Raw genomic sequence first — 22,902 nt, 5'->3', positions numbered from 1 at the left:
CCTGGATTTTGTCAATACAAGGCTTTCCTGTGGATGTCAGATATGGCCAAAACAAGAAGAGTCCCCTGCGCAAGGTCTGGCTGACTTGCATGATTGTGCCAGAGAAAACTGTCTCGAGGACGAAAGTCTAGAAATCAAGGACAACATGGAGGCATACCTTAATTCCCCACACAAAGTCTTTGAAGAAGACAAGTGTGAGGGAATGCCCACTGTCTATGTGGATGGATGCTCTTACCATGTTGAAAACAATGGGGAAAAAGAACTGGTGGCTGGCGTAGGGAATGCTTGGGTGAATGAGTCTCCAGAACCCTCCGCTGGGTACAAAATCGGTCCCCGAAGTAGTCAAGTGGCAGAATTGATGGCTGTGTATCAAGCCGTCCTCACTGCTGTCCAACATCAACTCCACAAACTGGTCATAAATACAGATTCAGATTATGTACGGAACGGGTTCGTGGAGCACCTGGTTAATTGGAAAACCAGAGGCATGCTATGTGCTAACAACAAACCCTTGAAACATGGGAAGTTGATCCAAAATATTGATGATCTGGTCACATTGAATGGGATGACCATCTACTGGAAGAAGATTAAGGGTCATTCCAAAGTAGAGGGACCAGACAAAACTGGAAATGACTTAGCTGATCAGCAGGCCAAAACCGGGGCCATCCAAGGGGATCTAATAGAAATAGAGTCCCTGTTGGGGGAAATCCAGGTCACTGCTATCACTAGGTCCCAGACAAATGCTCACAATGATCTTTCAACTGCACAATGGAGTAAGGAGACCCCTGATGTTGATTTAATTACGGCTCAGAAGGGGGATCCAATAATTGGTAAGTTTTACCAACACATTGAGGACCCTGAGAACTTTCCCCTGACGGATACCGATCACATTGGGAAGGAGGACCTTAGAGTGTTGATGAAATGTCCAAAAATGTTCCGAATCCAAGACGGTTTGTTGGTAAGGAAATCCCAAGCTGGCCAATTATCAGTGGGTGGTTCCAACCTCATTCTGAAGCCTGATGTTAAGTCACGCCCATGATGTGGCCACCGCCGGTCATAGGGGGTTTCACACAACACTGGAAATCTTAAGAGAGGTTGCATACTGGCCACACATGGGGCAGGACCTCGACCAATACTTGAAGGGATGTCTTGTGTGTGCACAATTTCAGCCAACATCCCTCACACAACGGGCGCCTCTCCAAAAGAGGGGGATGACACTGCCATGGTCAGATTTGCAAATCGACTTCGTAGGCCCTGTGATTCGCTGAGGAAACAAGTACATGTTGACGGTCACATGCTTGTTTAACAAGTGGGTGGAATGTCTCCCAGCCCCAAACTGCAAGGCAGAAACAGCAGCTGCCCTGATGATTAACCACATCTTTTCCCGTTTTGGTCTACCTCAAAGGATTGAGTTAGACAGAGGTAGCCATTTCACCAGTGAGGTAATGACAAAGATGTGGGAGATACTGGGGGTCAAAAGGAAGCTACATATTGCTTACCGACCAGCTTCTTCTGGGGCAGTAGAACGCTACAACCGAACCATTGTGAGCATCTTAAAAAAGTTTGTGGCAGATTTTGGGCCAAGTTGGGATATCCGATTACCTCTGGTCCTAATGGCCATCACATCTACCCCTTCATCTGCAACCAAAATGTCACCATTTGAGTTGATGACTGGACGCAAGATGGTGCTTCCCCAGCATTTGCTCTACAGGACCCAAGAGCAGACGTTGATCAATGCCTCCACAACTCATGAGTATGTGGAGAATTTGAGGAAACACCTCCAACATGCTTTTGCCTATGCTCAGCGGAATCTAGAAAGATCAGCTGATAGCATGAAGACCCATTACGATTTGAAAACTTCCAGGAAAGTATATAATGTGGGCGACCGGGTCTATCTATATAATTTCCAAAGGAACCAGGCCAAACAGCAAAAATGTCTGCCTACATGTAAGGGACCGTTTGAAATTATAGACAAGGTCTCCCCAGTAGCTTATAAGATCTGCATCCCCAAAGGTAGTCTGGCGGAAGGGGAAGACAAGTGGGTACATATAAATCAGCTAAAGTGTTGCCATCCCAGGCACACTCTGCAGCTACTGGAGGAATCCTCTGGAATCCCAGTGGGGGCCGCTCCAGAGTAATTCAGTTCCAACCCTAAAACATCCCGCATATAGTCTCTAAAATATCATGATTCTGGTATGAAAATGTTTCCTGTTATATCTTGTTTTTTAAAATAAGACTGAAAAATGTATCCAGATGTATAAAATGTATGTGTTCCCCACACCATTAATAGTGGTGGAAAAATGTCTAGGAATGTGTATTGCCGCTTTGCTTTATCATCCTAGGAGAGATGAAACCATGGAGACTGACCAAGGAGAACAACCCGGAGACCGGAAGCAAAGATCCGAGGGGCCCGGGGTACCGCCCAATATTCACATCAGGACAGGCGAGGAGAACCGATCGATCCAACCGGATGGAGGAAAATATGCTGAACTGTGCCATCTGCGGAATTGGAAGAAGATGATGCGGACATACCAGCACGTGGATCAAAATATCCTTTGCACCCGACTCCCCCTCGACTCGAAATCAAAGCACAGTCGGGCGGGGGGCTTGTTGGGTGTCTTGACCCACGTTCAAGTTATTATGCTACAACATTTGGTGCTGTGGGCTTAGAAAATCCAAGATGGCGGAAAAACCCACATTTGCGCCAGAATCCTGGAGAACCGTGCAGTCTTTGCGCACACAAAATGGTCCCCTGACCTGCCACCGATCAGTGCTAAGGACTATGGTGCTGTTCAAAATCTGTTTTTATTAATGTCAGAAATGGATGCAATACTGGTGCTCACCACTACCAGAAAGCCGGCGTTTTAAAACCACCAGACACTTGTGTAAAACTGAACAAATGAACCAAACCAGGCCAAAGAAAGACTTACTAAGAGGTGGATACAATGTAAAACTATATTCTGAAATGACTTGAAGGAAGTAATTGTCTAATGTATGTATTGAAAATAGCTGGGGATGTCAGCAGCTTAAGTGAATTTGGGTTTAAAGCCACTAAAATCGAAATGTTTAGAAGAAATGAGTGACCTACTTTTTAGTGTCGCATAGGTTGCAATTGTTTAAATGTCATAGTTTTGAACTTAGAATCAGTGTTCTAGCTGCATGTGTAAAAATTGCAAGTTTGGTTTGAATGTAGAAAACTGGGAACCAAAGTGACCTTTAGCTGAAGCCTGGCTTAAAGAGAGTGAATTCTGCCTGACAACTACCCCCGACAGGAGTTGAAACTTGATCAGCAGCTGTGTTCCCAGGCCTGGCTGCATTCTGCTGCCCCTGCCAAAAGGAGACGACACCTCTCTGATTGAATTAGGGGAGTGGCACCTGGGGACTGCAGGAAACTAACCAATGAGCCTTCCTTGGCCCAGGCAAATGTTAAATTAGGGGGGTCGTAAATGGCTTCCCCTTGGAAGGAAACGGGGAGGGGCACTGCATCTGTGAGCAAGCTGAGTTGGGGGAAGTGGACAAACCAGAAATTCCACCATGTGCTTTGGAAAAGCACACCCCTTTGGGGTCAGAGCATAATTTTAAAAAGATGGATAATTCATAGTGCGGACTTGTAAAAATTTTATAATTAATATCATCATTCTTGTGATTTTTCTGTGCACATTTTAAGAGGTGTCAGGACTCTGTGGTATGTTCTGGGAAGTAGTAGCAGAAAATAAGGTTGTTACTCCAAATGTATGCATGTTAAAAATCTGACACTTTATCATCTGAAACCCATATTCCTTGTGCATGTTTGTGTAAAATCTGGAAAAGTTAGAGGTCGTTATCTGGATGAAAAAAGCAGAATTCTGTCAAAAGTTGACACAACATCTTACAAAGACAGGGATCGAATGGTTTGGTGCTACAGAAAATATCTTAACTGGACAGATAATATTAGAAAAATGGTACATAGATAAAAGGGTATTTGGATCAGAAATAGATTTGTGTGCAATCTGACAAGGGGAGAATCCTCTGACCATAAACCTACCTCATCACTCTGACTCATTGTTCCCTTCTCAAATCAGGTCAAAGAGAAATCCTTGACCTATCAAATCGTGAGTGGGTTGGGCAAAGAAAGTTAGCATCCACACCCATTTTCAAAAGACATAAAAAGAGCCACTGGAAGCCAGGCAGGGACATTCACTTTCCACTTTCTTGTTGGACGCTTTGCCGGGATACTCCAGACTTCAAATCCATTAATCTCCAGAGACCAGAACTTAACTCCAGAACTTGTAGCAGAGAGGCCTGAATCCACAAGCTGAATCCTTTTTCAGCAGGCCTCCAAATCATTTGCAAACTATTCAACAGCCGGAACCGGTAGCTGATCCAGAAGGCAGAATTATCTAGAGAGACCAGAGATCCAGAGAGACCAGACCCAGACCAGATCGCTGAGAGCTGACCCAAATCGCTGTGCACAGAACCAGTACCCAGTGCCGAGAGAACCGCAGCCAATCCTGACCCGATCCGTGACGAAGTCGCATTCCTGTCCAAAATATAGTGAGTACTCAGCCAGAACTGTACAAAACCAATCTCTTAGTTTAAAATAATCTAATTCAAACTATTTTAACTGATCTGGAAGTACACCATAGCATTGTGTGTCCTTCTGTGACTTTAAAGCTGCAAAACTGTCATCTGTCATTTTGAAACTTTAAACTTGCATTTCTGAAAATCTACCTCCACAAAATCATCTGTATCTCTTGAACCGTTTGTGATAGACGCAAGATTTAACTTTCATTTTAAAGCTAAGATTTGGGGCTTTCCAATGAACGTTCTATTCATGATACTTTTTCCGTAATCACGCTCGACGCACTCGGAAAAAGTGCCGCGATTTGCGATTTGGATCAAATTTCTTCACGTGTCAAAATAGCAGCTCCTTTCTTTCCTTTGCTGAAATTTGTTTGCAACCTGACAATCATTCATAGAGCATTGCTAAAGTGATCCTGAACTAATTTAAAGTAGCTATCACTCACCCTGAACCTCTAGAGGGAATTAAAATAATTTTTAGCATATTTTTCCCTTCTTTGCATACCACCTTTAAAGTACTTTGCCTGTGTTTAAAATCATCCCTGTTGCTCTCAGCTTGCTAGGGGGGGAACAGAATTCGTATTGTACTGTGATTGTATTCCTGAAGACTGTGTGTGTTACTTCCATCTCCTTACATTGCATAGAGGGGGGGTGAATTGCCAAAAGGGGAAAAGTGATTCTATTACGTTTTGCTGAAATCATATCAAGTTTATTCCTGTGTTGCTTCTTTTCCACCTTGCCTTTCCTTGTACCGTATAAAGCATTCTCAGCTACCTTATCCTCTATACTTCTCCTAAGTAATTAAACCAGTGTGCTAGTATCACATCATCCATTGTTGATCACTAACTGTCATATGTGTAAGTGTGATATCAAATATTAATTTATTATAAAAGTGTGATATATATCTATTGTTTAGTTTTTCAAATAAACCTTTTCAATTTGCAAAACAAAAGCTACTTCTTGGCTCAGTGGGGTCAGGGGGGATTCTAAGAGCGGGGCGTTATACAAGGGTTCATCATCCAGATTATAACTTGTCATATAAATATATAAATAAGGGCTTCCCTTGAGCAATCCCAGACAAGGCACTGACTTAGTGGGAATGCTTGATTGGAGTCATTAACAGGCCACAAGGGCAAAATGTAACCAAAGATAGAATGTCAGAAAACCAGCGAAGGATGCCAACCCAATGAGCCCAGCTAAACGTTTGACCCTCAGCACCATGTCATCTCGTCACGTGCCCATGGAACAATCAACCACCACCGGCTGTATAGCACCTATATGTGCCGACCCTTATTGACCAACCCGATTGACTCTGTGCCCCCTAGGCCTTCCCTCTGTTCGATGATGATAAAGCTGTATAAAAGAAATTGGTAACATGTTTTCTGCAGAGCGCTTTCGGCATGAGCAGAGTAGATTCTGTTTGCCGTAACTTTAGATAAAAAGCCTTTAACCACACTCTTTCTTGGTCTTGGTCTTATTCCCTCCTGGGATGTACCTTTATTGACTCTGTTAGGTGATTTGCCAGCAGTATTGGGGGGGGCCTCTCACTTTCAATTGCTTCATCCTTCCAGATCCTCTGTGTCTCTGTTGTTAGGGACAAAACATCTGGCGACGAGGGGAAACAAGTCCCCCTCATGTGAATACACTGTTTAGAGGCGTACGGACACCTCCAAGAAGGAGAAGATACTAAGGGTAGTGCGCACTAAAGACATTTTAAAAAACGTATTCCACCCTAAAGATATAACAGCAGTCCCCAGCAGCATAAACAATGGCAATTTGGTGCACGAATAATAGACGACAGTCTGCCACACCTGAAGAAATGTCACTCCACCGTAACATAAATAATGGCAATCCGCTGCACTAGTAGACGACAGTGCACTGCACCTGAAGAGACGGCAGTCCGCCACACCAATAGACAACAGTCGTCCCAGCCCTGTTTCTTGGCCTGGGCGGAGCAGACTACAGCCCATGGCACAGAGTTAAATAGCTCAGGAGGCGGGGGCGCAGAAAGGGGCCCACAGAGAAAGCTCCCTACAACAGATTAAGCAGCCTGCGGTGCTGGTAAGCACTGCTCTGCAATGTGCGGTTGTCTGCTCTCTGCCTCTGGTATGACTGTGATGCATTAAAATATACAAACAGAAGAATGCATATTCCAAACGCAGCATGTGAGGTGCTCTGGAGTCACATACTCAGTGCCCCTCATTCTTTGTGTTGACAGCCTTTCAAGTGGGGCAATTTATAAGTGATGGTTCGTTTAACAAGCCATTGTGTTTATACAGTATGTGCTTACAATTTCAGTGGGTCATTTGTATCCACCAGGCCAGCACAAGTATCAGTTAGCTGATCAAACCTATGCAAAAGAGAATTAATGTACCACCCAGAAAAGTTTCAAACTATTTTCCTTATTTCCGTGTCTCTTTATTTGACACACCAAAACTTTTTTTTTTAATATATATATATATATATATATATATATATATATATATATATATATATATATATATATATTACTTTTTAATTACATATGGTGCTTCCATTGGAAGGTTACCTCTAGTTTTATTGCTTATGTATTCTAATGGCTGCTTTGGAACATGGACTAAATGCATCCTCTCAGCATCAAAGGTCTTTTAATTGTTTAAACAAGTCAGACACTGCCTAACACGCACACCAGATGGCAACTCAATGTCACTTGGCACTTTGATTAGTAAAGTGGACTTCATGTGTGTCACCATGCAGACAGTAGTCCATGGCAAATCAATGTAGTGATGTGTGCAGCAATGATTTGTGCGCTGCACAAGTTGCCACCATGTTGGTTAATAGTGTCTATGTGGTGCTCCCTTATGTAACAGCACATATACCTGTTTTTGTCTGATGTGCCCAATGTCCGTACAAGAGCATACTGGACTGTTTTGTGCATGTGACTCTGACGAGCATGCCATACAGTGCCCACACTTAAACACATAAAGCAATCCAAATGTTGCCTCGAATTGTAAATCCACTAGGCCAAACAGCCTTTCTACACTGCCACACCATGATTTTCACTAGCTGCAGGCCAGCACTAATAAGAGATGCTAATGCCAACTCTGTTATATAAAGCATGGGCCTGCTCTTTTTTGCTGAAATAACCCCGGAGGCCTGCGCAATGGTGAGGAGGTAGTGGCTGACGAACTGTGGGCCCTATACCACGCATCAGAAGCCGGTTTTGCTTAAAACGCTTCATCAACTCATTACTAGTTAGGCTAAAGTTTGAAAGAGGTACAATCCTTTCTGTGCAGCCTTTATGTGCATTGTTTATTATGTCTTTTTTATGTGGTATCCTACCCTGTCTGTATATATAATTCCCTAAAGATGTTTCTGTATTGGGGTTGGGTATGCCCACACTGAGACCCAGCCCTTCCTCCTTTAAAATTCTTCAGAAACAAGAATCAAAAGAGCCCTTGTATCCCATTTAAGTGGCTGGTGTTTCAGCCATTTTATATTCGCTTCCAAAAAAGTATGCTGTCCAAATGAGCATGCGTGGTTCATGGTTACAAACATTTTAATGTTATGGTGAGTATTGTGAACCGCGATGTGAGCACCAAGCCATGCATCAGTTATGCATTAAGAGATTCACACATAAAATCCTTTTCATCACAGATAAATGTAGAGATCTCTGAAACTTTCATAGTCATGAAATGCTCTGTGATTTAAGGCAAAGTATACAGGAATCCTCATTAGTGCCATTTGTCCCTTTTCCCACTACTCCTATAGAGGTATTTTGAAAGAGTACAATAACAGTGTACCAGACTGTCCATCTTGGAATGATAACCTTCTATCAGAAAATAATTCATATGGTTAGTCTAGTATTGCCCCTTGCGAATACAAGTGAGGTGGTACGAACCGAACACCTGAAACACAGGACCAAGTCAGTGGGCCCTCAGACCCTGATATGCTTTTCACACTGCAGTGTGCAAGGACTGAGAGTTTGAAACTGCATTCAGGCAAGGCCTTCCCTAAGAGCAGGTGACAGAAAAATATTTACTTGGGCAGCAACAGCTGTGTTTTCACATTAGAATTCTTCTGTAAAGTACTTGAATTACAATGTAATGAAACCAGCTTCATTTATATAGCAAATATTTATTCATATTGAGGAGGGGTTTTGGTGCACAACAGATTTGTAGTTTGGGAGTGATCTGTGCTAGTCAGGGGGGAGGGGCATTTTGATGTTTCGTCTTGGCACCAAGTTGGCTAGAAACTGCCCTGAGTACGCCTCAACATAAATAACAGCTATCTGTCACACCAATAGACAGCAGTCTGCTGTTCTGCCAAGCAAGTCTGTGATCCGAAAGTCATGACTGAAACGAAGAAAGAACATGAATTGAAGATAACACACAGAAATAGGACAGTGAATGACGAAGATTGTTTGCAGAAGGAAGACACACGCTCTAAAATTTAACAAAAGATTTCTCAGGCCAGTGAAAAGCTCTCCAATCCCGGGGTGGTGAAGATGGCGCAGGTGCAGCATACTGGAATGAAAGGCAAAGGAAAAGAAAGTGCCCATCGATGTATAAGAAGCTACTAGAACCACAAAAGACCAGGGGCACAAAAACAAACCAAATAAAGTGAAAAGTGAATCTCCACCTACCAAATAACAAAAGTTGGAACCCCTGTTGCCTATCATGAAGTTACGTGACAGGCCACTGGCCCCTGTGGACCAGATCAAACAAGTAACACAGGTAGAAATGGAAGAGAGACAAAAGTATGGCATTGTCAAACTCCAAAAGGTGCAAACAACCAAAGGCAGACGAGTTTCACAACCAGCAGAACAGACATGAGGAGCTACTGAACGCAATAGCCAAACAGGACCAAGAGAGACCCAGTGTCCGGGATGAAGGGGAGGGTTTCCAGAACACACAGGAGCAACGGGGAGATGAGACATAATGGCCGGCAAATGGGAAACCAGAAAGCAATGGAAGCAGTGGAATCATCTGGAGCGAGGTGGAGGATAAAGTGACCAGCACTGCAAAGGTAATAGGCATGGCACTGGAAATGATAGATTACTTCACACTAGTGCTCCACCCAAGGTGAGAAGCAACGACTGGCTACAGGAGGGTATAATGCTGGCAGAAGTGTGTCTGATGGAACGCAGGAGGTCAGAAGGCGTTCAGGCAGCAGGTCAACGGTTGAAAGAAGAAGAGGAAGTCATTGGGCTGCTACATCTCGAGGGTAGAAAATGCCAGCACCTACTCGCAGGAAGGGAGAGCACTGGACAGAGGTTTCGGAGTAGGGCAGAAGGTAGGACTGCAATAACAAATGGAAGACCAAGACGAATACTGCAAAGACCACCAGAGACTGAAGACCAGGCGAGGATAGCAGGAGTCCACGGGGAATAAGAAAGAAGCCTGGTGCCAAAAGGATGATAAGGGGGAGATGTTGTGGGTAGTACTAGACACGACTACCTTAAAGGACAGAGGAGCATAAGGGTCTGACAGAAGGGAGCCAAACAGGGAGACAGAGAGAAGGGAGCCATACAGGGAGGAAGGGGAGGGGCTACTAGAGTCTGGGACATAACGCTGTGAGGGAGAATAAAGAGAAGCCAACCCTACATTGGCTCTGCATTCCTTTATTCTTTTCCCACCGATTACAAGCCAGGAGCATTGCTCCGTCCTTCCAGATTCCTCCGGTCCCTGTTGTTGGGGAGACAACAGTGGGTTCACAGTGTATTTTGTCCTTTAAGTGAGGTAGGCGGATCTATGCAAGTTATGCACATTGTTGGATTGTGGACAACGAAAGTGTGAGCAACGCATAAGTGACATTCAAGACCACTTTGAAAAGTTGGCATCAATGGGGTTGTTTGTATCAGCATTTTAAAGTCCATTTAGTAGTTGTTTATTCAGTGGGGTTATATTTGTGTTTTGCATGGGTTTAAGAATTGTACTTTCGGGTTTTGTTGGAAAATTAGTTTCATACTGTGTTTTCATTTGGTTACCCTTTGGAAGGTCACCCCCGGCCTGCTCCCTAAAGGCTGTGCCCCCTATTTTTGGGTAAGCTGTCCCTTAGGGTCTCTAAGCAATGAAGCAGTCATTTAAAAACTAGCAATTAGATACGCAGCCAAACATATTCTGAAAGCCACCAGTAGACTTTACTGTTCTCTCTTGTGTCTGCTTCCCCACAGGGTTCAGTTGTTTTGTCGCCCTGGGCAAGGCATCTTTTTAATTCACCGCCCAGCAGGTGGCACTGTTGTTGAAACATGTTGTGGATGTCCATCCTGACACCCGCACGTAGGCAGACCTGCTGCGTGACCAATAAGCCAATTAAAAAATTAGGGATTTTGGCACTGTGATAGAGAAAAAGTTTTGCTACGTTTCTCCACTATTCACTGTGAGAGTCATTTATTTAATACTTTTAGTTCAGAAATTATCAATTTCATTTTCAAAGATCTCACACAAAAATTGTAATTGTTATACAATGTTTTGTCTTTTGTGTCTTGAACAATCTTTTTAACATTGCTATTGTGAATTTGTCGAATTGTTCCAACATGTGCCTTTTTTGTGTGTTTTTTCAAATATGTGTTTATGTAAAACAACGTTTTTTTGTTGTTAAAAAGTTAATTACAATTCCACTATTTTTCTGAAATTGAATACATTTACACAGTTCATGATACAAACGATCTGATTGCTTTTAGAACTTAAGATGGCTTAAATCATAGACATTGTGATATCATAAAAGATACACATACTACTCTAGGTTTATGAATAATTGAACTTAGTCTTCTAGCACGGTGGAGGTTGTTGTGGTTGTACAGGTGACTTTTTCCAGGCTTTCTGGCTCTGTGGTAATAGGCTTCTATGTTGGCAGTGGTTTGCTGACGTTTCCCCCGCAGCTGCCACGCTACTCTACAAAGACGCACGTGCACCGATGCATCACTGCCAGTCTAGTAAAAACTGTCATAACTTACACCTTCATGAAAATCCGGGGGAAAGAGTTGCCTTGCAGCGCAGCTGAGACGCTCATTAGAAGGCGAGTCGTTTTAATGGGCAAAGCCAGAAGCCACACCTTTAGGTGAAGATTTCCTAGGAAGTTGAACTCTGCTCCCTCTGTAGTGTTGCACGATTTGGAATTAATATTCTGAAAAATACAACCTTAAATGTTCCGAGATCCCATCGGGGTCGGAATTTAGATACTTTGGAAAAGAGTTGAGCTGTCCCTGCTCACCAGGTGTGGGGATGCATTGGCCTGTGAGTGTTGTTTTGTAAGGCAGCCTAAAAGTAATTAAGCGCCTGTAATTCTGGGATACACCCAACGTCGGAATGAGCGCTGAAGACAAATGCACTAAGGAAGGTGCGGAATAGGGGTTGCAGTGTGCACACTCAAGGTGCTTGCTGGGGATGCGGCGGATGTTGACTACTAGCATGAGCAGCAGCTGTCCCTCTCTGCCAGCAACAACACTGGCCCGCAAGAGGCTGCACTGCTGCAAACCTCTAGGCAGGTTGGTAAGGTGGTGTGGCTCTCCTAAGTCAGGCAATGCCCAAGCATCGTACAAACAAAGCAAGTAAGATCACTGTGCACTTGGACCCAAAAGCCGGGACAAACAGCTGCACTAATGAATGGAATAAAAACAAAAGCAGTAAAGCAAGCACTCATTGGTTACTACAGCCAGAAAAAACAAGAATTGCCAATTCGTGCTGGAGCGAGTGCATGCCACCCGGGCAGTTTCTAGCCAACTTGGTGCCCCCTAGGGCAAAACACCAGAATGTGCCACCCCCCCACCCCGACTGGCACATGTCACTACCAAAGTACACCTCTGTGTCGAACGACAAAACCCCTCCTCAATATGAATAAATAATGGGTATATAAATGACGCTGGTTTCATTACATTGTAATGCAAGTATTTTTCAGAAGAATTCTAATGCGAAAACACAGCTGTTGCTGCACAACTAAATGGTTTTTCTGTCACTTGTTCTTAGGGAAGGAGTTGCCTGAATGCAGTTTCAAACTGTCCATACTGGCACACTGCCGTATGACCAGCCTAAATGGGTCTGAGGGCCCACTGAAGCTGTGTTGCAGGTCTTCTGTTTGTACCACCTCACTTGTTTTTTTCAAAGGACAATACTAGACTAACCATATGAATCATTTTCTGATGGAAGGTTATCATACCAAGATGAACAGTCTGGTACACTCTATGAGAGTGGGAAAGGGGACAAATAGCACCAGTGAGGGTTCCTGTATGCTTTGCATTAGTTGCATTACAGGACTATAACAGTGATCGGAGATCTCTAAATTGGATAAACAAGTCTGTGATAAAAGGAATATATGTGTGAATCTCTAAATTAATAACAGATGCATGGATTGGTGCTCACATCGCTGTTCACAACACTCACCCCAACATTCAAATGTGTGTAACAGTAACCATACATACTCATTTGGACCGCTTAGGTTTTTGGATGTGAGTATACAACATCAGCCACTTAAATGGGGTACAAGAGCTCTTTTGCTTCTTGTTTCTGAAGATTTTTAGATGAAGAATGCTGTATCAAACAGAGCTGGCATTAGCATGTCCTATTAGTGCTGGCTTGCAGCTAGTGAAAATCATGGTGTGGCAGTGCAGAAAGGGTGTTAGGTCTAGTGGATGTACAATTTGAGGCAACTTCTTTGATCGCTTTATGTGTTTAAGTGTGGGCACATTATGGCATGCTCGTCAGAGCCACATACACAAAACAGTCCAGTATGCTATTGTATGAACATTGGACACAGACTAAAACAGGCATTACAGGAGCGCCACATAGACTCTGTTAACCAACAAGGTGGTGGCTTGTGCAGTGCATAAAACATTGTTGCACACATCACTGCATTGATTTTCCATGGACTACTGTCTGCATTGTGATACACAAAGAACTCTACCTTCCTGATCAAGGTGCCAAGTCACATTGAGGAGCCATAGGGTGTGCACTATGCAGTAGTTGGCTTGCTTAGAAAATTAAAATACCTTTGATGCTGAGCACATGCATGTAGGCCATGTCCCAAAGCAACCACTAGAATACTTGAAGCAAGAAAATGACAGTTAACCTTCCCAGGTCTCAGCCATATGTAACTAAAAAGTAATGTACCAAAAAAACGTTTTTGTGTGTCAAATAAAGAGGCGTGAACATAAAGAAAATAGTTTAAAACTTTTTCTGTGTGTCATTTTAATTCTCTTTGAAGAATGCATACGTTTGGTCAGCTAACTGATACTGGTGATGGCCTGGTGAATAAAAATGCCCCATGTTCAGTTCTTAACAATAAAATGTTAAGCACATACTGTGTAAAAACAATGGCTTGTTAAATGAGCCATCCCTTATAAATTGCCCCACTTAAAAGGCTGTCACACAAAGAATGAGGGGCACAGGGTGTGTGGCTCCAGAGCATCTCACACGCTGTGTTTGGAATATGCATTCCTCCGTTTGCATATTCCAAACACATCAGTCATCCACAAGTCAGCAGAGAGCAGCCAGTCGAACATCTCAGAGGAGCACACCACTCCCCTCCCCACCCTTTCCCCCGGGAATAGCAGGCTGCTTAATGTCTTGTGTCCGGCAAGATCAGAGTCCGCTTTCTGGGTGTGCCCCTTACTGCGCCCCTCCTGAGCTATTTAGATCTGCGCCCCGGCCATCGCCGACTCTGCCCAGGCCAAGAAACAGGGCTGCATGCCGCAAACATTGGCAATTGCCATGCCAACGACATATTCTGCTTCTCAACTCCACTTGCCCACTTGTTTCCCTGTTGCATTGCTTTGGACACAAGGTGGTGCAAGCAGAACCACATGGGCCAAAACCAAAAGCAGACACATTCATGCTTGTGTGCATGCATACGGGACCCTCTGTATATACACACCTCAAAGGGGCTGCAATCTTTTTTTTTTTCTTTCAAGGTTACATTTTTGTAAACCTGGGCTCGACTCCAACCATTCTTTTTTATTGTTGGGTTTTGTTCCATATTTCAAACCGCTCACATGTTCCAATGCGTCTTTTTGGACAGGGCACAACGTGAATTGCTATACAAAGAAGACAGACAAGTGGTCCTCGCGTGTGCATTTTCTGGCATGGGGCATGACCCGCTGCTGCCCTAGATAGGTTTGCACCAGTTCCTCAGAGGTAGAACGATAGGTTGTTACAATGTTTCATTCTTTATGGAGGGCCCTGTGAGTGCTGGGCATCGAGGCTCACTAGTCATGCAGCCGGCGGCACAGCATGCACACTGCCACCCAGGCCTCCCCTGCGTGCTTGCAGCCTTCAAGAAGAAGGTCACCACTGCATCTTTCTATATTGGCTATCACTGAACTGTGCATCAGTTGCATTTTTCGGAGATGCACTATATTTTAGGAATCGGGTGCAGTGACGTTTTTGTTAGTGGCACCTGGGCCGATTGGCCTGTGGTTTAAAACGCATAACGTGATGCAAATGAAAGAGGAGTGCGTTCTACTTTGTGCATTTATGAGTGGTGATAAAAATGAAACATGCAAGTGTCTTTATCAATATATGCTCGTTCACTCATCTACTGGGTGAATGCTAGGACCCTCTTGTGTGTTCTGCGAGGTCAGATGACATTGAGGTTTGATTCCTTTCTGGGTTCCAGTCCAGCTAAGCTACCAGCCTAGGGCTCGTTGTGGACCCCTCCTGTTGCATAGCAATCTCCCTGGGAGCATGGTAACTCCCAGGATGTTGTCATGGGTCACGTGGCAGTGGCCACGTGACCAACATAGTAAAAGCGACGAGCCGCTTCCGGCTCGTCAGTCACACCATGCAGACGTGGACGAGCGTCCGACCAGGGGCAGGGGGGCAAGCGGGGCACAGGGTAGGCCGGGGAGGGCGGGGCGCACGCAGTTCGTGGCGCTTCGACGCCTTGAGTTTCGGAGGCGGCAGACGGAGTGCGGGCCCCCGGGGGTTTGGGGTTTGAACGTTGGTGTGCGGTCGGCGTGTTTCGGGTCGGTGGTCGGGCTGTTGAGGGGTGTTGCGCGGGTGGCGGATGCGATTAGTAGTGGCGGGAGTAGCGGAGCTGGGGTCGGGGAGTGTGTTGGTGGGGGGCGTTTGTTTGTGGTGGGGTGGCTGTTGGTGTGGATTGGCTGGGTGTGATTTGTGGTAGGGTGGCTGGTGGCGCGTGTGGTAGTGTGGATGTCGCTCGGGTTGGTCGCGGTGGGTTGGCGGCAGCGCGCGGTGCCTCGCCTGAAGCGCATGTGTAGGCGTACGGGCTGGGGTCTCGCGGGTCTGTGCGCCGGTCTCCGGGCTCCCTGGGTGGTGTGAGTTTGGGGTGTAGTGTCTGTTGGTGTGGATTGGTGGGGTGTGGTTGTTTGTGGTGGGATTGCGGGTGGCTGGTGTTGGATTGGTGGGGTGTGGTAGTTTGCGGTAGGGTTGCAGGTGGCAGGTGTTGTTTTGGGGTAGTAGTTGTTTGTGGCTGGAGGTTCGTGTGTGGGTGTCGCTTAGGTTAGTCGCGGTGGGTTGGCGGCAGCGCGCGGTGCCTCGCCTGAAGCGCATGTGTAGGCGTACGGGCTGGGGTCTCGCGGGTCTGCGCGCCGGTCTCCGGGCTCCCTGGGTGGTGTGAGTTTGGGGTGTAGTGTCTGTTGGTGTGGATTGGTGGGGTGTGGTTATTTGCGGTGGGATTGCGGGTGGCTGGTGTTGGATTGGTGGTGTGTGGTAGTTTGCGGTAGGGTTGCAGGTGGCAGGTGTTGTTTTGGGGTAGTAGTTGTTTGTGGCTGGAGGTTCGTGTGTGGGTGTCGCTTAGGTTAGTCGCGGTGGGTTGGCGGCAGCGCGCGGTGCCTCGCCTGAAGCGCATGTGTAGGCGTACGGGCTGGGGTCTTGCGGGTCTGCGCGCCGGTCTCCGGGCTCCCTGGGTGGTGTGAGTTTGGGGTGTAGTGTCTGTTGGTGTGGATTGGTGGGGTGTGGTTGTTTGCGGTGGGATTGCGGGTGGCTGGTGTTGGATTGGTGGGGTGTGGTTGTTTGCGGTGGGGTTGCGGGTGGTTTGTGTGGAAGTGTGGCCTGTGTGTTGATTGGTGTAGGTGGTGCACATCATCCTTTAGGATGGGGAAGCGCCTGCGTGGGTCCGCCCACGCGTTCGTTAATTAAGAAGAAGAAGAAGAAGAAGTCACACCATGCATTGACTCCGGTGTGGTTCTTTGCGTGCGCCTGCCTGGCGCAACACCGCGTGGTGTAGGCCCAAGGACCGGGCCCACCACGAAGTCGGCACCCCTGCTGGGCAAAGCCGGCCTCCACCCTATGCGGGCCATGTGATCATGGCAATTCGGGACGACCGCGGCCTGGGTGGCCCCAGAGCCGGGGCCGTCGTGTGCTGGGTGCCCTCAGCTCTGTGTGGGCTTCAGTGACCTGGAGCGCCGTGGGGTGATCCCCACGGCATTGTCCGCGGCTGGATCGCCGCACCGCAGGACCCGTCGGGTGATCCCGACATGTATCTGGGGCTGCCCGGTGATCCGGAGCAGCCCCCAACACCTCCCACCAGAGACTTACTCAGACTGTAGTAGCTGCACTCCACAGTAAGCATAGAACGTAACATTGGAAATGCAAATACAGGACACATATCCAACACGGAACATTATTATCATTATTGGTGAAATTTCTTGTTTATATAAAGTATCGTTTATCAGACCTCTCTGCAATACTACAATGATCATTAATCTGTGTTCTAAAAATAAACGTGTGGTGCTAGAAAATAAATCATGGATACAAGTATAATCTGAACTCGCCTTGTATATTTTACCCATGTTTAAGCTCGCTATTATATGCATTTCTAATGATTTCAAGACCAGCAGGAGAGGAAACAATGACAATTTACATTATTCAGAACTATTATGTTATGCTGCCATCTAGTGGTAGAAATAGCAATCATCGATCTAGGACTAAAAATGAATACCAGTTTGAAGCAGAGGAGGGGTTTTGATCAAAACTGTAAAGGCCACGTACAACAATTGCAACTGTCTATTTACGAAAAACCCCTTCAGTAGCCATACAGCAGCCGGGGCATGTGCAATATGCATGGGTGACTCTTTTGTGCAAGTTCTGCCTCTTACAGCAGTTTATTGACATGAACAACGTGTGCCTGGGATGGACTGGTTCAATGAGTCACACAACTAAAGAGCCCTTTCGCAGCTGCAGACAAACGTACACGTGTTTGTAGAAATGATCTCGTCCAGAAGAGATTTGCTGAGGCATAATTCTCCAATCAGGTATATATTGATGAGGCGGGAGGTAGGTGGCAGGTAGATGTGCTCATGTGCACCCTGTTCCTTCCATGCATATGTCAATGCACACTCTGAAAACAGGGTACCGTCATCGATCGAACACCCCTGATAAATGATCCGCGTGTTAATTCGCGCAGAGATTGCCACCATCTTCTACTTTAAATCTAACAGCCCCATTAAGTGCGGAAGGTGGTCACATTATAAACATAGGGCCTCATTACACGGTAGGCGGTGGACCAAGGTGCTATTAGCACCTTGGTCCATGCCGGTAAAATACCGGCACCGCCTTGGCGGAAAGGGGATTTACCGCCCCATTCCAAGGTTGGAGGGGCGGTAAATCCCCTTTCCGCCATTGCGCTTCCCCATTCCCATTTCTGCCCCATAGGGCTCTATGGAAATGGGGAAGGCGCTAAGTACGGCACCGCAATTTTGCGGTGCCGTAATTAGCTCAGAGGTCCCTTAGCGGGTTGGATATTAACGCCTGCAAGAAGCAGGCGTTAAATCCTCCAACCCGCAAAGGGGCCTCGTAGTACGGCGGTAAGGGTTAACGGTCACCGTTGCCATTAACGGTGACCGTTAACCCTTACCGCCGTCCGTGTAATGAGGCCCATAGTGTCATTTTTTCAGGTTGGAATGCGAATGCAATTCCAGAAATTGGGTAATGACTGTGCAACTTTGAGTTTACAAATCAATGCTATCCTTGGCATTATGTCAAAAATGCTCTGTACAGGGGATGAGTTCAACGACCTTAATCATGTTAATCCAAGAATTCACAATATACTCACTGCTAATTGTCTTCTTGATGCAGACACAATCCGATAAATGCTCCGGGAGACGCACGCAGTGGCCTTTTCATTTACACCTGTCCTGCTTTTGGCGTGAGTCTTCTCTTCGTGCTTTCATTCCGGACACCAAATGCGACAGACTGTTCCTGACGGAAACATGGTTAATCGACAACAGCGTGCATTCTAGCCTCTCTATTACACCCCCTGAATAGTCTCTTATTTGTCTGGAGAGACTGTACAAACGGGGCGGTGGCTTAGGTATTGGATTTAAGAAATATTTTAACTTTTTGTAATTAGATATCCATGTTTTCTCCTCCTACAGCTACTAAGAATAATTTACTGACATTTTTTTACTATCTCTTTCCATTGCATCAAAACATGTCTCATAGTAGGTTATTGTATCTAATCCCTACTCAATGTCACTTTTGAATTCCTTAGAACCTCCCGTTTTTTTCCTTTAAACACTGGCCCATCTCATCTCAAGGGTCATGAACTAGCCAAGATTGTATGCAAGAATATTACAATTACTTTTTCTTCTGTAAACAATCTTGACTGGACAATATTCTTTCAGCTCTTCGCAACCATATTAAGGTTTTGGGTTATACCTCTCTTCCTAAGCAGAATCGTCAACCATCCTCTCTAAAACATGAACATTTCTATACCAGATGTTCATTCTGCTTTTGATTCAGTTTCTTGAGACTCTGTTCTTAACCATCGAGTTGACATTTATGATACAATTACTAGTGAGGCTACTGATTACTTAGCTCCTTTAAGGCCTATCAAGGGCAGACTCCGTTCAAATAGACAGCAATGTTTTAATTCTGAATTGCACAAACTACGTTCTGAACGTAGGAAACGCTGGCATAGAAGGCAGAAAAATAGCTCTTCCGCTAACTATGAGACACTAAATTTAATTAACTAGAAACAAACACAAATCTGAAATTGCGTTAGCTCAAAATTGTCTGTATACTTCTTGTATTAAGGTTCCTGAAAACTAACAAACTATCTTTCAAACCTTATGTCTCATAGAAAATAAAACTATTACTAACCACTCTAAACCTCTGTTCATTGAATGGCTTCAGGACATTTTCCATTCTATGGATATTAAAGTTGCAATACTCAATTGCTAAATAAAAATAATAATAATACAAAAAAATACCTCCTTGGATACCAGCATTGTCATTAACTGCTGTCCAATTAATTATTGCTCATTTCTTAGAAAGATCCACATAAAGATAGTGTCCACCCAATTAAAATACTTTGTTGAGTCTAGCAGACTAAACACTTATGCAGCTGTTCAATTATCCTGCATTACCATTTGGAAATACTATCTGTGTGGTACTGCCGCCCAATCTGTAACACTTGGCGTCTCTCTCACATGCTCACTTGCATTTATTCTGCAATTCGACTACCCTGTAACCATCAGTCGACCTGCATGTTTTTATTTTATCCTTGTGTATGTCTGTAACCTTCTCTTAAGGCCTTTTTTATTTTTATTTTTTATTGCGCCCACTTACCCCAAGGTTTGGAGCGCGTTGTAAATAAATTAACTAAACTGATAATCTGTTGGCAATGTGCCAGACGGATTTTCACCCTGAACATGGTACTGAGAGCGCTCTACCATCTCTGGAATGAAGGCAATAATGATGCTTCCTTGCGAGTTATGCGTGACTTGTCTGCAGCAGTTGATACTTCATCAGGTTCTTTCTCAAAGATGAACCTTCATTGCCAAAGTGTAAGATTCTGCTCCTAGCCGCTTTGCATCATTCTTTATAGAGCGCCATCTCTGCTTAACCCTGCACAGTTTGGCAACCTAGTCCAGTGCCCATGTTCGACTTTGCATTTGCAGGTAGGAATTCTCCCTCCTTCCTCAGATCTGAGCTAGAGGCTCCTGTTGGCTTCTACCTGATTGTTCTTTTCAAGGCCTGGATTCTGTTAGACTTTGGGCTAAAGCTCCTAGTAATCTTTATAATCTAGCTTTTTCCTATCACCAGACATGTTCTGGGTGTGACTTAATTGGCAAAGACACCTTCAGTTCTGCCTCCCTATATATATTTAGCCTCCTTGGTTTCGCCAACGCAAGTTCTGGTCGTAGCCAACTTTCTCTGACCTCTAACACAATTCTCCCTCTGTAACAACATCCTAACCTCAACATTGTTGGGTTAACTGTCCAGATTTGTGTACAGCACCCAAAAGGGTGACTGCCCCAATAATGGTGCTGGTTGGTGAGTTAGTTTCACCATCAGTGTCTGAGATCATGACACATTTTTGTCCATAGTGGTTCAACCTCCTGCTCATGTATATATCCCCACATATCACTTAATTTCAGTGATGAATAAAATTGGTCCGTTCCCCCGTCATAGATTGTAAAAATCCTTTTCTGTCATTTAAGAATCAGGCCGTGTTAAGGTGGACCCCTGGCCAGGCATTCCGGCTTTCTCATTCGTAATCAGGTGAACTTTCTAGTTTTCAGTGTCCACACGAATGCCCGATCTCTAGGTATCATTCGCTGCAAAAAGCCGTTCACTTGGCTCCAGTTTTCGTTCCATTCTAACGCTTGTGCAGCAGGTGCGTGCTGAGGTTCTAATCCCACTTTGAGTATGGAACCTCAAGTGGAGGTAAATGTATTTGTTAACTCTCCTACTTGTGTTCTATACATTTGAGACCTCTACTGGGATGGATTTCTCTAGCATTTATTTCCCTGGGTGACCCCCGGGGATGATCTTGCTGGCCGCTCCTACCTTCCACCGTGACGATCACACACAGGGATGCACCCCAGGTGATTTATGGTGGTGGGTGGTGGAAAAAGCATGGGCAAGAAGATTAGTACCATGTGGGGAGCATATTAAGCTAAAGACATACCTCTTTCCTTGGCCGCACACGCCACTATTTATTACAATGACCACCACAGGACTGCTATATTTGATGAGCAGGAGAGCGTCATGCTCAGTGCCCACAATGTTGCCTAAACATTTGGTGCTCTGGCAACATGATTCTGGCAGGAGATTTGCCATATAGGCACACCTAGTCCTCTGCCGGCTATTCAAAGGGTTTGATTTAATCTAAAATGTCGGGAAGTGCTGTGCGAATACAGGTTGCCCTGGCCACGCCAGTAGTGTTGCAACTTGGTGAGTATGGACCCAGTTTCACAGGTGCTAGCTACCTTCTAATTTAATCAATCCGCTAGTTTCATATAAAGGTTGATTGGACACATGCAATGATTTGTGTACAGTAGGTTTCTGAGTTTATTAGAACTTCTGTAGCCGACATGTGTTTTGACCTGAAAAGGTCTTCTTCAAGGCTATTAGGACTGGCTGTTCATATTTGAAATCCTCATTATGGCTTCAACTAGGTCAGAGCTTGGCTCTTATTTTCTTCGTTTTCTTCTGTAAATGAACACTTACAATGTTGTGCAAACAGTGCATTATATGAATATATTCATGTGACTAATTCATGAACTTGTGATGATCTCTTAACTGGTCTATATAGTTGAATGCAGATTATGCACGTTCTGCAAGCATTGATATATGTTCTTGAATATATACATCACACTTCCTGTTCAATCATGTTGGGTGCATTATACGACTATGTTCCTGGTCTAATTGTATTTCACTGAGGTACACAGCATCAACCGCAATGAAATACAAATAGCCCAGGAGCATATTTGTATAATAAACCATGTTTGCACAACCTTGTAGGTGTCAATTTACTGAAGAGAAGGAAAATATGATCTAATTTAAGTCATAATGAGGATTTTAAATATGGACAGTGTGTTGGGTCAGAAAGAGACAGACTCTGAACTTCCATAATTAATCAAATCTTCATTCAAGTAAACTTAAAGAAAAAGTGCCTAAGTATCCCTAGGCTACGGGCTTTCCCTACCTAACTAAACTAACAAGGATGTTCATCAGTTGTCGGTGAGTCCAAAATAAATGTTTGTCTACTGTCCAAAATAAACTAATGCAACCTGACCCTACCACTTAAAAACAACTAAAGCACAGGACAATGGCTCCCTTCTCCTGTGGACTGCTTTCTCAGCAAGTTATTTTAATACAGTATTCTTAGGTAGTTCTTAGTTATCTTTGTTATCAAGTCACAAAGCTCTGATAATGGGCTTTTCCACTTTGCTTTCTCCCTCCTGATGTGTTCTCTTATACTTTATGTGGCTTTCTCTTTTCTCTTAAGGCTCATTTTCTCCTTTCTTGTTGTACAAACTTGAAAGTCGCTCTTGACTCAATGTCCAATCTTTATATTGGTTAGGAAAACCAAGGTGGTTGTAATTACAATTCTCACTTTTCTTATGTATTTCCAACACTTGCTCATTATTGGCAGAAGTATGAGAACTCAAAAAATAAT

This window comes from Ambystoma mexicanum, chromosome 7p (assembly GCF_040938575.1).
Source record: "Ambystoma mexicanum isolate Mex_15411 chromosome 7p, UKY_AmexF1_1, whole genome shotgun sequence".
Lineage (NCBI taxonomy): Eukaryota > Metazoa > Chordata > Amphibia > Caudata > Ambystomatidae > Ambystoma > Ambystoma mexicanum.
Note: the sequence above shows the minus strand (reverse complement) of the source record.